Here is a 17,557-nt window from a genome sequence, read left to right on the forward strand (position 1 = left end):
AATCGGTGTGGCTGTGAAAAGGTTTGACAGCCATTCCTTACAAGGAGCAAGCAGTCCTTCAGGTCTTTTCTCCATCCCTCCGAGCCCCGTGGATGCTCTCCAGTGTGCTGTAGACCACAGGTTGGCAAATGACTGCACACAGGCCACATCTGGCCTACTGCCTGTTTTTGTAAAAAATAGTTTTAGTGGAACACAGCCACGTTCATTCATTTATGTAGCGTCTGTGACTGCCTTTTTTTTTTTTTTTAAGATTTATTTATTTATTTATTAGAGAGCACATGTGCATGCGGGGCAAGGGGGGGAGGGGCAGTGGGCGAGGGAGAGAGAGAATCTCATGTGGACTCCCCACTGAGCTCTGAGCCCGAAGTGGGGCTGGATCTCACGACCCTGAGATCATGACCTGAGCCGAAACTGGGAGTTGGAGGTTTACCTGACCGAGCCTCCCAGGCGCCCCACATCTGTGTGTGCTGGGGACTTGGAATAAGTGCTGCCCGCAGGATCCTGCCCCAGAAGAGTTTGGGAACTCGTGAAAGCCAGTCCCAAGTCCTCTTTTCGTTTGAAAAATACATCTTACAGAATGACCTGATTTCTGCCAGCTTGATTTTTGAGCTCTTTACCCAAGATATTTAGAAACAGGTGTGTAATGTGGGTAGCCAAAATATTTTTAATTCTGACCTGAGAAAAATTCTAGCTAAAAACAGAAAAAGTAACGAGGAAGATCAATTATTTTACTAAGTGCTGGGAATAATGTGAATTAGAATGAGATTTGCTTACATTTTTTCTTCAGTGGTCAATTTTTAAACACTTTAAATGTCAAAAATTACAGAAAATTTAGACAGAGAAAAGGGGGGATAGTCCCACCACGTGACACGAATCACTATTAAAATTTTGTTGTTTGTTCTTTTCATCAACTAAACGTATATAGCTGTGGCCATAGCATTTGTGTAGTTTTTGTATCTAGCTTTTTTCACTTCAATTATATTGAGGGCCGCGTGAGTGGTGCAATTGGTTAAGTGTCTGACTCTTGGTTTCGGCTCAGGTCGTGATTCGCAGCGATCTTGGGATCCAACCACGAGCCCCGTGCCCTGCTCCGCGCTCATTGCTCATTGCGGAGTCTCCTTTGATTCTTTCTCCCTCCCCCTCAGCCCCTCCTCACCTGTGCGCTCTCTCTCTCTCTCTCTCTCTCTCTAAAAGAAAGAAAATCTTAAAAAGAATTATATCTAAATCATTTTGCCAACTTAGCCTCACTCTCTTTTTCCCTTGATGTGGAATATTCCATGGCAGTTCCTCAGCCATCACTCCCAAGATTGGGCAGGTCAGGGTGACATCTGAGCCGCTTTCCCGCAGTTTCAGGGCCTGCAAGCACACGAGGCGGCGGTTCCCTGTGCACTTGGCACGAAGCTCCCTCTCAAATACAGCCCAAGACTGGAGGGGTTCTTCTGCTGATTGTTACTTGTTTCAGTGTCCTAGTCAAGGAAGGGAGTTTAAAACTGACTACAAGATGTAAAGTAATCCATATTCTTTAGAAATCTTGAAACAAAAGTCTCTTCTTGGTTCTTTCCTAGTCTCTCTTTTTTTTTTTGTACCCAAGACAGAAGATTCATCTTTTTATTTTTAGTGCTTGTTCTTAATGAGAGATCACCTTTGACTTTAATATAGTTAAATAGCATCCGGTATGAAGATTCACGAAGGAAAAGTATCCACAGTTTGCAGAGCAGAGATGTATTTAACAAAACTGAGTAGAATTTAGAATGGTGATTTTTTTTTTTTTTTGGAGCTGGAAGAGTTATCAGAGGCATCTCGACCAGCCTTCCCACCCTTGTCTGTTTATCAATGAAATAAATGAGCCCTGGAAGATTAAATGGCTAGTCTAGGTGACCAAGCTACAGTAGCAGTGCCAGGACCAGACCGAAGTTTCTTGACTTGTGCCTTTTTTGTTCTAACCACGCTGCTTTAAAAAGGATTATCAACCTGCTTTATTTTTCTACTTTATATTTTTGTTCTTGTGTTTTTATTTGTTTTAAATGTACATACACTTAAAGCTGGCTCAAGGATTGGCACCAGACCTGCATTTTAAGCTCTCATGGCTCAAATCTATGGAAGAAATGCTTAGAACTTCAGAATTCATTTATTATTAATTCATGAATTATTCAGAATTCATTCATTTCCTTTTTCATAGAGAGATGCTGTTCTAAGTGTTTTTAAAATTCTTGCTCTTGCCTAAAGATACAGGGCATACTTAATCTCTGAACGTAAAGGGACCATCCACTCATACCCTTGAAAGCTTACAGGGTCTCTGAGAATTCAGTTCTGGTTAGGGCTAGCTTGGGAGTTACTCTGGTTCAGACAGCCCAAAACCACCCAGCATGGAATATGCCCTTTCGGGAGGAATAATTCTGGAGTAGGCTTAACTTGTCACCTGCAGACCTGAACTGGAGACCAGGGAAGTAGCTAACCCTCACCTTACCCTGAGGAGAGGCCACCAGTGGCAGCTTGGAAGGGCTGGGATTCTGGGGTTTGGGCATTGCCACGAGAGGAAGTTCTGGAGAAAGTTTGAAGCAAGGGAGCTGGGGGAGCCCTCTCTTCAGGGAAACATGGAAGTCTGGGGAAAGCTGTACTATATTGAGTACTCACTCTTTCATTCCTCTAAATCTATTTGGTTATTTTAAGCACAGGAAAACGTAGTCACTTATACCTTAATTTGTTCATATAATTTTGCTTATTTGGAGACTTGAAATCGCGGGGGGGGGGCGGATAGAGGAGAAAATGTTTATCAGGATTTTTCAGATAATCCCCAAGCAGGTAGTGGCCCTGCCTCAGAGGGAAAGGAGGAGAGGGCAGGGATAGAGAAGCACTTTAAGAAATTCTAACTCATTCACTTATACTGAGGAGTGTTGAACATTCATGCCCAGGGACTAACTTATATTTCCAGATCTGGATCTTAGAGAATTCTTTTTGGAGCATATAGATTGATGACAACATATTTTATTAAATAGGCTATATAATGTTTTAGTCCGTCAATGAGTATATCGATTAGTATTGTGTTTTAGCAGGCTGTCATGTGTTTGTGACTCCTCTCTTTCTGGTTTAAGCTGGTGGGTGAGCAGAATGTCATTGCTCTCCATTCCACTTTCTAGTCCAAATAAACCTGTATTTGTATTTATGATTTTAGTTTTCTCTTAAAAACGGGGGGATGAAAGTAGCCAAAGCTAAAAACAGCCAGCTTTCCCCTTTGACTGGACTTGCTGGTGGCACAGATTGCCCAAATGTGGTTTGACTAGCAGTTCACAGTCTTTTGTATTTCTGAATTTAATCTTATCTTCCAAATACTATCATTTGAGATTATTGTATAACCTCTGACTTACATAAGCCTCCTTAGCATGGTCTTGCTCTTTGGCAAAAAACAACAGAAGACGGTTTTTTATTTGTTTGTTTTTTAAAGATTTTATTTATTTATTTGAGAGAGAGAGAGAGCAGGAGCTGGGGGGGAGAGGGGCAGAGTGAGAAGCAGACTCCCCACCAAGCAGGGAGCCCAACTTGGGGCTCGATCCCAGGACTGGGATCACAACCTGAGACCAAGGCAGAGGCTTAACCAACTGAGCTACCCAGGTGCCCTGACAACAGGAGACAGTGTATATAGTACTTCCTATTTTACATTTCCCCACATTTCAAGATGTCTATGCACAACTAAAAATTATATATCCTTTGAAAAGAAAGGGCCATATTTTTGCATACTGATTTTTAATAATCCGTGGATTCAGTATGACTTGGTGTGAGTAACTAAAAAAGACCTATGTGAAGAGAGAATCCGAGAAACTCCTATTTTGTCATCTTAGAAAAGCTTTTCAAAGCAACAAGGAAAATTAGGGGCAGATGCTATACACCAGAAGAACAAAGAGACACCAGTTCTTCTTTCAACTATCCATCTTTCCTGTCCCTTGTAGGAAGCTATCCAGGTACTTGCCCATCTTAGGGTTAGGAGTGGGCGGGACTGGCGTCTAGCTCCAGGGGCAAGGAAGGGCAAGGAACTTGCTGGTGCCAAGTGGCATCAGAAGGCGGGGAAGAGATTCAGTGCATGAAACCCAGGATTGTAGACACAAAGCAAGAATACAGGCCAAAGCTGAGACCTGACTATGGGGAAGAAACAAGACAGAGCAGTCAATTCAGGAGGTAGAGCCTATGAGCAGTCCCTGGGACAGGTGTCCTAGGGGAGATGGCATTTTTGTGGACTGTTCCGGCCCTCCCTCAAGTCCTGAAGAGTCCTAAGTGGGGAATCACAGTGGTGTGAATGGGAAAGGTTACAAAGGATTCTCTTAAAAGATGGAAACCCATCTTAAAAGAAGGTAATGGAAAGATTCCAAGATTGATTGTTAAAGGGGAGGAAGTAGCAAAACAGATTATTTATTATGGGACCATTACAAAATATGGGTGGATGTCGTTCTCAGGTACACAGAAAATTATTTGAAATGGTGTATACCAGATGGTCAGTTGTAGTTGATTATAGAGGATGTTTGCTTCTTACATTGTCTGTCGCTCTACAGTGTGGATTTTTACACAGGCTTGTTATATCCGTAATAGAATGTAAGCTCACTGGGGTCAGGGACATCCTTTTCTCTTATCTGCCATGGTACACAGAGTAGATACTCAATAAGTACTTATTGAATGAATATTAGCTTTGTGCAGGGAAATCTTTAAAAAGATTCTAATTAGCATTAGAAAGAGAGGGAGAAAAAGATGAGCCTCAGTAAGTGCAGTGCGGTGTAGTTTGGAGTTGAGTTGCAGTGCAGCTCAGAGAGGCTTCTGAGGTTAGACAAGCTGGCCAAGCACCAACGTGCAGTGTCCCGCTATTTGTTGCTCTTGAGTGGGTTGTTACCAGTCTTACTTCTAAAAAATAGAATACTTTCCACTCTAAGCCCCTTTCCTCGGTATTTCCTAGGAAGTTTTGAAATTTAGTACTCTGTCGGTACTCTTCTCTTTTTAAAAAAATTATTTATTTTTTATTATCTCTGAGTATTTTATTAGAGAGAATGGGGTGGGGGTTGGGAGGGCAGAGACAGAGAGAGAATCTCAAGCAGGCTCCCCACTGAGCTCAGAACCCCACATGGGGCTCGATCTCACAACCCTTAGATCCTGACCTGAGCCAAAATCAAGAGTCGACACTTAACCGACTGAGCCACCCAGGCGCCCAATACTATTTTCTAAGGCTGTGCAGGAGGTTCAAGAATTTCTGGAAGTTACAAGGGACAAAGAGAGAAAACTCCTCTGAGGAACTGCGCTCAGAAAGAAGCCATTTGCTCTGGCAGTGGGGTGGTTGTGCTTCAGGGCCAGGGAATCTAGGCACAATCCACACCTCGGCCAAGAACTTGGAGGAAATCTCCGTTTGCTTGTCGTATTCATCTCTCCTGGTGAGTCTTGCCCTCTCTCTCCCCACCCGCAGCCCTGGCCATTCTCCTTGTCTTTGTGGTAGCTGGAGAGGGAGCTCAGATCCCATGGTTCTGCTCCAAGGAAATCCCCCAGGTTAGAAAGGGTGTCGACTGCGTATGTATCATTTCTGGTGCTAGAGGTTGGTGGTTCTCTTTTGTATTTGTATGCAGTTTGCCGTGTGTCAGAAATAGCGTGCTGGAGAAAATCTGACCTTGGGAGACAGGGACTGGGCTCTGGGGCTTTACCCTGGCTGTTCCCCCTGCCTGTGCCACCCGCACACCACAGCGCCGACAAACTACGGCTACCGCATGATTGCTTGATACCCGCCCCAGCGAGTGGGGGCTGCCAGGGCAGGCCTCCCTGCTCCTGCAGGTGCACAGAGTAACTCAGCTCTGATGGTGTTATTCTTAGCTGAAATTTTATTTTTTTTATTTATTTTTATTTTTTTTTCTGATTTTTTTATTATATTATGTTAGTCACCATACAGTACATCCCCGGTTTCCAATGTAAAGTTCGATGATTCATTAGTTGCGTATAACACCCAGTGCACCATGCAATACGTGCCCTCCTTACCACCCATCACCGGTCTATCCCATTCCCCCACCCTTAGCTGAAATTTTAGAATGAAGGTGATGGAAACTGGACAGTGGGAGGTTCTAACTAAATTACATACGTTGGATACAGCTGCTATCAGATTATCTGGAAATTATTAAGTGGAAAAAATAAGTAGTAGAGCCATAGTTCTATTTAGTATGTTTAGCGTGTTTGTTTTCTGTCTCTGTGGAAAATGTTTTTAATTCATGTTTGCGTAGCGTTGCCTCTGAGCAGACATGATTTATTTCCATTTCTGCCATGCTCACCATATTTACGACACCTGTAGGTTTTACTTGGTTGGCTCTGTTTATGTTAATTCACAATAGATTCCGAGTTTATTTTAACCACTGCAATGATTTAAAACTGTAATATTTTGAGATATAAATGTGGTAATAGAAGCATGATAATTTTATACTTAAACAGGGCTAGTTTGTGACTTGAAAACCATGTAGCTCTTGAGAAACTAGGCATCAATGAATTTAAGCCAGCAGTTTACCTAATGTCTTCATATTCAGGTGATCAAAGAAGATAATTACATTGTATGGATAACTATATTATGAAATAACACAAATTATTTGGGGCAGGGAGTCCACATTAGAAACATTTTTATGTTGAGTACTAAGAGTTTATTCTAACAAAGCAGGGCTTTCTAGTTAAATAATTGGAAAGTTTCCTCCCTAGAATTTAGAAGGAACTACTATAAAACTTTGTGTTAAATTCTGAGTCAGTACCCCTGCTGGCACATAGTGAATTGAGATTTCCAGCTAAGGGGATTAGCGGTGGATTCCCTGAAGGGGAGGTACTCCAAGGAAAAGGAACTATATTCTTTAAATGTTACTCACGCTATCATTTAGAAACTAGCTGTTTGAATCCTTTGACAGCCAGTGTGGGCATTCAGTCTTTGCAAGTCTCAGACCTTTTTCCTAGCCAGCCGGGACTCTCAGGACTAGAACAAGTTTTAGTTTCTCTTTTATGGGAAGAATGACAGCTCTTCTGTTTCATAAGGTTCATTTCACCTCTCTTGGTAGAGTGTTGTAACAAATTGGAAAATGAAACACAGAATAATGCACTGGAAAAGACTCTTGTCCTTATTACACCCCCCACCACCCTAGAGCTGGTGTTATAGACTAACACCTGTAGGAGCAAGACAGGGCACAGACATGAGAGGGGCAGGCCAGGGGTGCCATCATTTGTATTCACTTCTGTGCCTGGCCCCTGGGAGTCTGGGAGAGCATACCCTTCCAGTGGGACGGCCAGTCGTCGCCATGGGGAATGGCAGGCCTAGTGTTGCTAAATCTTCTGAGATTCTGAAGAGATGCCAAAGATAGATATCTATGTCAAATATCCCAGTTATAAAGTCAAGGAGGGTCAAACAAAACATGTTTCTGGGCCAGATTGACTTACCAGTTTGGAACCTCTGCACCTGACCCTTCCTGTTGTTCTTGTATTTTGTTCCCTCCCATCCCCTGGCCCCACCAATCAAAACTTGACTTCTAAAGGAAGGACTTTAATGTTAGCAAATATCTGGTAAATCCCATGAAGCTGAGCATAATCCTCCAGGTATTAATGGGACCTTTTTGCCTTCTCCATTTCTTCAGTTCATGGCATTCCTGGAAAACATGCACCTGTTGATGATGGCCCCGCACCCCCACCCCATTCAAAGACCACCCCCTATCTAGTTGAATGCTCACACCTGACTATGAGGTTTTCAGAGCACTTAGAAGGAGAAGGGACAGCAAGCCTTGTGACGAGAAGGGTGGTTTGGGTCTCTGGTATTCCTCAAACCATACAGTACAAAGAGCTGCCTAGCCCTCCTGTGCCTAGGACTGGTAACTTCTTCCACACCAAGGTGTTCCTCTCCTGTGTTCTTGGAGCATAAAATACACCAAAATTTGGGACCTGGATGCTGGTTATTCAGACTTCACAGGCCAGATGGTTTAGAATCTGACCTCCCATCCATCCCTTATGATGTGTGTATACCGTGAAGCCTGATGTCAGAACAATGTCTGCTCTCCCCTTTCCAGAGGGAGCCAGACCAGGGCAATAAATTATAGCTCAGGAGTCTAGATTTAGAAAAACTATTGTTTTGATAGGAACTGATGAATGGGAAGTAGTTGATGTAGATTCAGGAAGTGAGGCATTCTGTACTCCAGAACGTTAAATTCCCCCTTTTCTGGAGTGACCTAAAAAGTTCATAAAGTAAAAGAGTTGGACTTTCCCTAAGGCTTTCAGATTATTCTGAAACTGACCTATGACATGGGCAAATCTTTTTTTTTTTTTTTAAAGATTTTATTTATTTATTTGACAGAGACAGACAGCCAGCGAGAGAGAGAACACAAGCAGGGGAGTAGGAGAGGAAGAAGCAGGCTCCTAGCAGAGGAGCCTGATGTGGGGCTCGATCCCAGAACGCTGGGATCACGCCCTGAGCCAAAGGCAGACGCTTAAGGACTGCGCCACCCAGGTGCCCCGACATGGGCAAATCTAAGAGTAACAGTGAACATTGAAAAGCCATGGAAAGCAGATTAACAGCCTCCTCTTTTATTTTTTTTAAGTTTTTATTTAAATTCCAGTTAGTTAACATACAGTGTAGTATTAGTTTCAGGTATACAATATAGCAATTCAACACATCCATACAAGACCCAGTGCTCATCATGACTAGTGCGGCCCTTGATCCCCATCACCTATTGAGCCCATCCCCCAACCCCTTCCCTCTGGTAACCATCACTTTGTTCTCTTATAACGAAGAGTCTGATTCTTGGTTTGCCTCTCTCATTCCCCCCCTTTTCTCATTTGTTTTGTTTCTTAAATTCCACATATGAGTGAAATCATATAGTATTTGTCTTTCTCTGGCTTACTTTGCTTAGCATAATACTCTCTAGCTCCAACCATGTGGTTGCAGATTTCATTCTTTTTGTGGCTCAGTAATATTCCATTGTGTGTATGTGTCTCTCTCTCTATATGTATACCACATCTTTATCCATTCATCGGCCGATGGACACATGGGCCATTTCCGTGATTTGGCTGTTGTAGATAATGCTGCTGTAAACATCAGGGTGCATGTACCTCTTTGAATTCGTATTTTTTTATTCTTTGAGTAAATACCTAGTAGTGCAATTGCTGGGTCAGAAGATAGTTCCATTTTTAACTTTTGAGGAACCTCCATACTGTTCTCCAGAGTGGCTGTACCAGTTTGCATTCCCACCAGCAGTGCAAGAGGGTTCCCCTTTCTCCATATCCTCGCCAACACCTGTTGTTTCTTGTGTTGTTGATTTTAGCCATTCTGACTGGTGGGAGGTGATATGTCATTGTAGCCTCCTCCTTTAAAATAACTTTCCTCCCATGGGGCGCCTGGGTGGCACAGCGGTTAAGCGTCTGCCTTCGGCTCAGGGCGTGATCCCGGCGTTATGGGATCGGGCCCCACATCAGGCTCCTCCGCTATGAGCCTGCTTCTTCCTCTCCCACTCCCCCTGCTTGTGTTCCCTCTCTCGCTGGCTGTCTCTTTCTCTGTCAAATAAATAAATAAAATCTTTAAAAAAAAAAAATAACTTTCCTCCCAATTTTAAAATAATAAAATGTTGGGGTGCCTGGGTGGCTCAGTCGTTAAGCATCTGCCTTCGGCTCAGGGCGTGATCCTGGCGATCTGGGATCGAGCCCCACATCAGGCTCCTCTGCTAGGAGCCTACTTCTTCCTCTCCCTCTCCCCCTGCTTGTGTTCCCTCTCTCGCTGGCTGTCTCTCTCTGCCAAATAAATAAATAAAATCTTTAAATAAATAAATAAATAAAATAATAAAATGTTAAAAGTAATTTCTACATGTTGATGACATCCAATTTTGAAGATCAAGAAGAGATAGCCACTATCTTAATATATATCCTGTCAGTCTTTTTTCTCTTTATACATACATATTCTTTTTACAAATGGAGCTCATACTATGTATAATGTTTTGTAACTTGTCTTTTTCACTGACTATCATGAGCATTCTCCTGTGTCGTCAAATACTCTTCCTTAATGGTTTCTTAATGGTTGTATGTTAGTCAGACACATGAATATACAATTAGCCAGTCTTCTGTTGAATGTTTAAGTGTTTCTGATTTCTTTCTTATTAGAAATAATGCTGCAACAAACACACTGTTACATAAGTCTTTGTGTGTGTCTCCAGTTCCCTGAATGAATGTCAGGGAGTGGGATGCTACATCAACAGATATGAATATTTTAAAGACTTTTGATATAAACTATCAAATCTGACCACATTCTTGAAGGACCTTATTAAAAATACTAGTCATAGCACTCACAGCTTTATTCTTGAAGGGTTTTAAGAAGTCAGTTTCCCTGTTTCCCTATATGACCAGTTATGTGAAGGCCTCTGGGATTCCTTTTCCCTCGCTGTATTCTTGATGAAAATGATTGTGTTTACTTTTTGTGTTTGACAGATTAGGGAGCAGAGACGTAAGGTACTTTGTAATATGGTTTTACTTAGTAATCATCAAGCTGTTGCTTATTTTTTGATATTTGTGCCTAGTAAGCAATGGTAGTGACCACAGTGAGACCTGAGGCAACTTCATTTCGCTGTTTCCAAAGATGAGGTCTGTAGAACATGCTGGAGCAGCTTTAGGTTAGTGTAAGCCTCACCGAGGATGAAGTGCATTCCGGTTTTTATGTGCATGCCCCGTGCTGCCTGTCCTGCCAGTGGAAATGACCTGGAAAGGGGGAGGGGAAGAAGTTGATGGAGAGGGTAAACACTATTTCTTCTGGGGATAGAACTTTAATGATGAGCTCGATGTTCTGCATAGACAGCTGCGTGGTCCTAAACAAGTCTTGTCTTATATGATTAATGTATACCAGGGGATCTCCTAATGGAATTAGGTCCTTACCAAGGTGAAGCAGTTGCTCTTCATTCATTCTTTTCATGTACACCTGCCTTCATGATAAGCAGACACCCATTAACCCTGTCTCCTTCAGCCACTATTGAACTAAGAATCTGACAGGCTGCTGTAGGTAGACGTGACCTATTTTAGCACTGGGGAGATGAACAAAGAGTGAGGGTTAGAGACAGTGGCCTACAAGGATTGAAAGAAACTTCAGAAATACAGTTCCAGCTTCTAATTTTATTAGCACAGTCAATCCCTAGCTTCAAAGAATGTATAGTGTTTGAAGAAATAAGATACATACACAGGAAAAGATTAAAAACCAAAACAAATTAAAAAACAGCCCAGGGCCGTGGTTTAGTGCCAAACAAGAAGCACCAATAGTAAGGGCTTTCAGATTTCAGAGGGAGAGAGAACTTTGGGCCCCAGAGATCAGCACCTCATGGTGGAGAGTGTGTTTAATTTTTGTTTTTATTTTTTAACTGGGCCTTGAAGAGTGGGATTTGAAAATTGGAGGCCATTCCTCCCCCACGAGGTGGTATAATTAAAGTCAGAAGATGTCTGGAAACAAGGAGTAGGTAATTTTGGGTGGTGCGACGGGTTTGTTAGAAGCATCCATCTTTCGGTCACTTGGCTGTATAATTTGGAGACGATCTCCCAAAGCTCCTTTTCTTCCAAAGCCCCTTTTCTTACAGAGCAAGCAGCATTGTAAGTTGTATTTTTTATAAGATTTTATTTATTTATTTATTTATTAGAGAGAGAGAAAGGGAGAAACTAGAGGGAGAGTAAGAGGGAGAAGCAGACTCCATGCTGAGCAGAGAGCCCGATGTGGGACTCGATCCCAAGACCCTGGGATCATGACCTGAGCTGAAGGCAGACACTGAACGACTGAGCCACCCAGGCGTCCCAAGTTGTATTTTTTTTTTAATTAAAGTATAGTTGACACTAATCTCAGGTGCGCTACATAGTGATTCAACAATTATATACATTATGAAATGCTCACTGTGATAAGTGTGCTGTGATATTATTGACTATATTCCCTATGCTATACTTTTTATCCCCGCGACTTATTTATTTTATAACTGGAAGCGTGTACCTCTTAATCCCCTTCACCTATTTCACCCTCCTTCTCCCCTTTGGCAACCACCAGTTTGTTCTCTATATTATGAATCTGTTTCTCTTTTTTGTTGTTTTTTGTTTGTTCATTTGTTTTTCTTAGATTCCACATATAAGTGAAATCATATGGTATTTGTCTTTCTCTGGCTTATTGCACTTAGAATAATACCTTCTAGGTCTATCCATGTTGTCGAGAATGGCAAGGAATGTCTTTTTTTATGGCTGATTAGTATTCCATTGTGTATATCTTTATCCTTTCATCTATCGATAGACATTTAGATTGCTTCCATAGCTTGGCTGTTGTTAATAACACTGCAGTAAACATAGGGTGCGTTTATCTTTTCAAATTAGCGTTTTCGTTCTCTTTAGATGAATACCCGAAGTGGAATTACTGGATCCTATGGTACTTCTGTTGTTGGTTGTTTGAGGAGCCTCCATACTGTTTTCCTGAGTCGCTGCACCAGTTTACATTCCCAGCAACAGTGCATGAGGATTCCCTTTGCTCCATATCCTTGCTGACGCTTGTTGTTTCCAGTTCTGTGTTGTCTTGCAGAGCCTAGAGCCTCTCTGTCAGTAGCTCTTTAGGGTTCAGAGATAACCAGCAGAGCCGAGGCTCCTCATCTTTCTGATGGGTTCACGGGGTCAAACCAGCAGCCCTAGAAATATACACTTAGGTAGTTTTCTGGAGTGGGTATAGAGTGTGACTCATAGAGTATTTGGGGAATCTAGTCATCTCTAGGTGAAGTCCTGGCTGAAAAAAAGATCTCCTTCTTTTTTGCAGGGCTTAACTTCCTAGGGAAATTTACTACCCCAAAGCCTTAAAGTTCGCTGAGCTGTCAGTCAAGCCTCATAAAGCCTCAGGGTTTATAAAACCCTGAAGTTATTGGCAGTACCCATTGGAGACTTTTACACCTTCAATGAAATCGTAGTACTGTGGGCTGTAATTCAAGTAATTCACAGAAGATAAAGATTACAAACATTTAGATACAAATATCTCCCTACCTTTTCAGATACTTAAAAACAATACCCCTTTCAACTAAAAGCTGACACTTGAATCCTGTAGTTTTACTACCAGGTGTATGTACTTTTAGATGCTCAGAAATGTTTTTCCTACTTAGCCCGCCTTGAAGACTACTGTTTGAGCTTCATTCTTTTGGTCAGCTAGGAGATTACCCCTTATTAAAATGTAAATCTTTCCTCTTAATATGAAATAATTATCAAACATTCATATGATAGCTTATCCTAGTTGAGTGGGATGAGGGAGAAGATGAGATAGATTTTGGGTTTGGAGCAGGTAAGAGGGATCCTCACCTTGGCCTTGGAGCAGGTAAGAGGGATCCTCACCTTGGCCGTTCATTGGGCTTTGAAGGCTGCTTGCCGGTGAGAGTGACGCCCTGAAGGAGGGCTGCTCTGAATGACCCCACCTCGGGCTATGAGTGAGGTAGTCTGCTGGGGGGTCAGAGGTCGCTTCACAGGTTACAAGTTGGGTGCTGTCTTTTAAAATTATTAATACAAGTGGCTAGGAAAGGTGTCTGGACCTAATAGGTAACATTTTGGGTTGGTTAGAACCTTGGATTGTATCATTGGGCACTAGGGGACATATTTATTAGGCACACAGGCTCTAGCTTTGCCAGGGGCCCTGTCTGAATCCCAAGTGGTGACAGCATTGGGCAGACTTTGTAAGGCTGAAAACCGGTGCTGCAGGAGTTGGGCAAGCAGGAAGTGCATTGACTTCCTGCCTGAGCCTTACCAAGTTTGTTAAGATCTGTTTGGCCCAATTTCTTTTCTTTTCTTTTCTTTTCTGGGGATGAGATTGCAGTTCTTCTTGAGTAAAGTTCCCTTTAATATCTTAATCTTTTGTGTAGGGAAGAGAGTAGGATTTAGCTCTGATAAAAGGGGTCTGAGCTTGTGGATGCATTTTCTTTCCTCCTTCCTTCTGATCCCTATTTACAGTAATCGGTTTTAAGGGTTATAAACTGTTACTTCTGCCTCATTTTCTTCCCGACCACTTGCTTCTAAATCAGATAGCAGCTATTGACATTTTAATAAAATCCCATGAATATGTTTGAGGATTTTGCATTAACCTCTAACACCATTTAATCAGTACTTCTTGGTGCTTCAAACCAGTGAATTATATATCTGCATTTTATCTAGGAAGCATTGACCTTTGGCACCGAAGGGTTAAGTATACCATTAAGACAAGTAGTAGTTATTTGTCTAATAAATGTCCCTGGCCCTTTGACTGGCTTGGTTCAATTCAATTTACTAATTCCCGTAATTCTTTTTTAAAACTTGTGTACATTTTTCTGTTGAGCATATGCAAAAATTGAAGTATAGCTTAGAAAATAGGATTGTATAGTGCATCCATACAGTGGAATATTATGCAGCAATTAAATTGTTTATGAAAATTTTCTAGGGGCGCCTGGCTGGCTCAGTTGGTAGAGCACGTGGCTCTTGATCTCAGGGTCGTGAGTTGAAGCCCCACATTGGGCGTGGAGCCTACTTAAGAAAACAAAACAAAAGCAAACCAAAACAGAACAATTTCCGATGGTGTGCAAAGGTGCGTACGATATGCAAACTGCATGTGTGGTACTTTCTCACCAATATTAAAAAATACTGACATGTATGAAGAAAGAGAAAGAAGACACATGCAGACCAGAAAGAAGTAAACCCAGTGTGAATAGTGAGTGCTTCTGTCTGGACGAGAGGATTAAGAATTACTGACATTTTTATTCTGTATTTTTACTTTTCTGTTGTTGCATGCAGTGTTTAACCTGGACTGGGTGTCACTTTTGCAATTAAAAATAGATCTAATAAGGGATTATAAATCATTTTGGCACCTACCTCAGTAAAGATTTAAAGTGTAGTGAACATGCAAGGTTAAATTAATGCTTTTTCTGAGAGACAATGCATTGTTGCTGCTTATACGTTTTTAAAATTCCTGAGAGTTTTCCACTTAGCACTTGAAGTTACCTTGTGTGTCACATGCAGTGTTCCCCCAGATCGGTGTTTCTTCAACTGGGAATGCTGGTGTTAGCTCACAGGGTTGCCGCAGCTGCTTGGAGAACAGTAATTCAGAGTCTTACAAAATTCATGGCAGTTATAAAAATCCTGAAGCATTTTAATTTTACTTCTGTCTTGTGAAATTAGGTTAGTTTATTTTAAAAATAAGCTTTTTATTGAAGTATAACACACATTCACGAAAGGGCACAAATCTTACGAATTTTCATAACCCTGGTAACCACTTCGTCCTATGTTTGTTATATTGTCTTTGACAAAATTTCATAATTCTACATAAGAAAATATATTTTTGTTCAGGGTTCTGCGGTCTCCAGAAGTTACACTCAAGATATTTTGTACTTTTTGTTCTCATAATTGCATTAAGTCTTTGAGTTTTTACATTTTTCGAGGACCTCTAAAGTTTCATTCAGAATATTGTCATTATTCTTAGTTGAGGGTAGGGAAATTGGCCCTTATAGATTAAAGATGCAAAATAATAACTGCAAAATTATTGACCTCTAGCCTCCGCAGATTTCACTTTTCTTCCATTTCCAACTGTGGCAGTGCTTTGCCCCAGTCAGCTGGTTGCGTGGAACTTGATTCCCGGGCTTGATTCCTGGAACTTGATTCCTAGGTTGCTAATCTGGAGAGGCAGATCAGCAGCCGGCAGTAAGTGTGTCAGGCCTAGAAACCCTACACTGAGCTGGGAGGAACTTTAGAGGTCATTAGCCTACAGGGGGAAACTGAGTCCTGGAAGGTTCTATGCCCTGCCCAGGGTCACGGACTTGGCACCAGAGCTGCATCTAGAATCCTGGTCCTAAGCCCCGTTAGGAAACCATGCTAAGCCCCTATTCTCATCTTAAAACTCACCCTTTCTACGAAAAATGCAGTCCTCAGACTGAAGTCGACTTCTCCAGAAAGATAAATAACCTAACACGTTTTTCAGCCAAACTTCTTAAACAGGGATAACCTGATAGCATCGACCTGTTTTGGAAAGTATCCCATGGGTTACTTCAGGTGAACGAGGGACGGTGTGGGGATGGTAGAAATGCCGGTCTGTAATTGTTTAGGGCAGTTCTGGGAGTACGTCCAACTGGAATAACCCTGGCAATAGGGAAAGTGTGGCGTGGTGTCGGCGTGTGACCCTTCCCTGGGGAGTGAGCTGTGTCAGGAAACGTGGCAGTGCTTCTGGAATACCGGGTCTTGTGTCTGTTCCTGGGCACTGGACAGGGGGACAGGCCACGGTGCCTGGGAAATGGCCATTGATGTGTTATGATTTTTCGTTTTTGAGATTTTGTTTCAGTTGCCTAAAGGTAGATAAGTAAATAAAGCCACTCTTTGGTTTTCCAAGGGAGGCCAGGCAACATATATTTAGTAAGTGTTGTTCACTGTGGTGGGCCCTGGGGACTTGGTGCTTAATAAAACATGTCTGTAAGGACTTACGTCTGTGGGGCTGGCAGTTCCAAGGAGAGGCCACCACTGCCCTCCAGAAATCTCGGTTCTGTTGGTATGTTGGATTCGTGACATGCATAAGGGTCTCACCAGAGCAGACTGACCTTTGCCTGCCTGTTAGTTTGTCAGCTTCCTCAGAGGCCAGGCTGATTGTTCCGTGCCCAAATGTCTATGGCTGTCCTTACTTTTGAGCTTTTGAGCATGTTTTCCCCTTGTTTAGACTGTCCCCTCCTCCCCTTCTTCTTCAAATCCTGCCCAGCCTTTGAGGCCCAACCTAATTCCCACCTTCTCTCCTCAGAAGTCCTGTGGCACTTCTCCCCATCCCCCGCTCAGCCTGCTGGAGGAGAGAGCGAGCTCTGCAGCCTGTGTCACCCGGGGCTGGAGCCTTTCCTGAATCTAGACCCCTTCATCTGTACGAATGGGAATAACAGATTGTCCTTGGCCCACAGTTGTGCCGACGAAATGAGTTCATACCATTAAAGCCAATGGAACAGTGTGTGGCACATGAGTTCTCATTAAGTATTAGATATTGTTATTCCTTGTCACGTGTCGTTAATCCGGCCTTCCTTGTGCTACTGTCTCACCACTTTAAGTCGTCATTTGTTGGCCTCTAGTGAAATTATAAAGCCCTCTCATGCAGAGAGTCTGGATTTTATACTTTTTTTTGGACACTTTTCAGTCCTACCTGCTCATATAATCGTTCCCCAGAACATATCGTGTAAAATGAAGCTGTTACTGTATTAAAAGAAAATAGATGGAACAGAGGTTAAGGAACGGAGGAGAAAAATAGGCTTCAGTTCACAGAGGGAGTGTTCTTACGATTCTCAGAGCATGTCATTTGTTCCCATTTGCTCTGTTGTTGAGTCCAATGAGCTCTTCCGTCACAGTCACTAGAAGTGTGAATATCATGTAGCAAGGATGCTAGCAGTTTCAGAGGTTGCCTTAGACGCTCTTCTCCGGGCCCACGGTGGAAGGGAATCTGAGACTGTAGATTCTCTTGTATCAGAGTATCTCAGAGCCGGTGGGGCATGGGCTGGCCATTACCAGTACATCTCCCATGCTGGGGGGCATAGGAAATTCGTGTGTGTGTGTGTGTGTGTGTGTGTGT

At 42.5% G+C, this 17,557-nt stretch overlaps 1 protein-coding gene across 1 annotated transcript in view; it reads left to right on the forward strand.

The window, feature by feature from the left end:
• MACO1 (macoilin 1) overlaps positions 1–17,557 on the forward strand; it is a 59,330-nt gene that overhangs the window by 28,022 nt on the left and 13,751 nt on the right. The window lies entirely within an intron of this gene.

This window comes from Ursus maritimus, unplaced genomic scaffold (assembly GCF_017311325.1).
Source record: "Ursus maritimus isolate PB19 unplaced genomic scaffold, ASM1731132v1 scaffold_32, whole genome shotgun sequence".
Taxonomy (NCBI): Eukaryota; Metazoa; Chordata; class Mammalia; order Carnivora; family Ursidae; genus Ursus; species Ursus maritimus.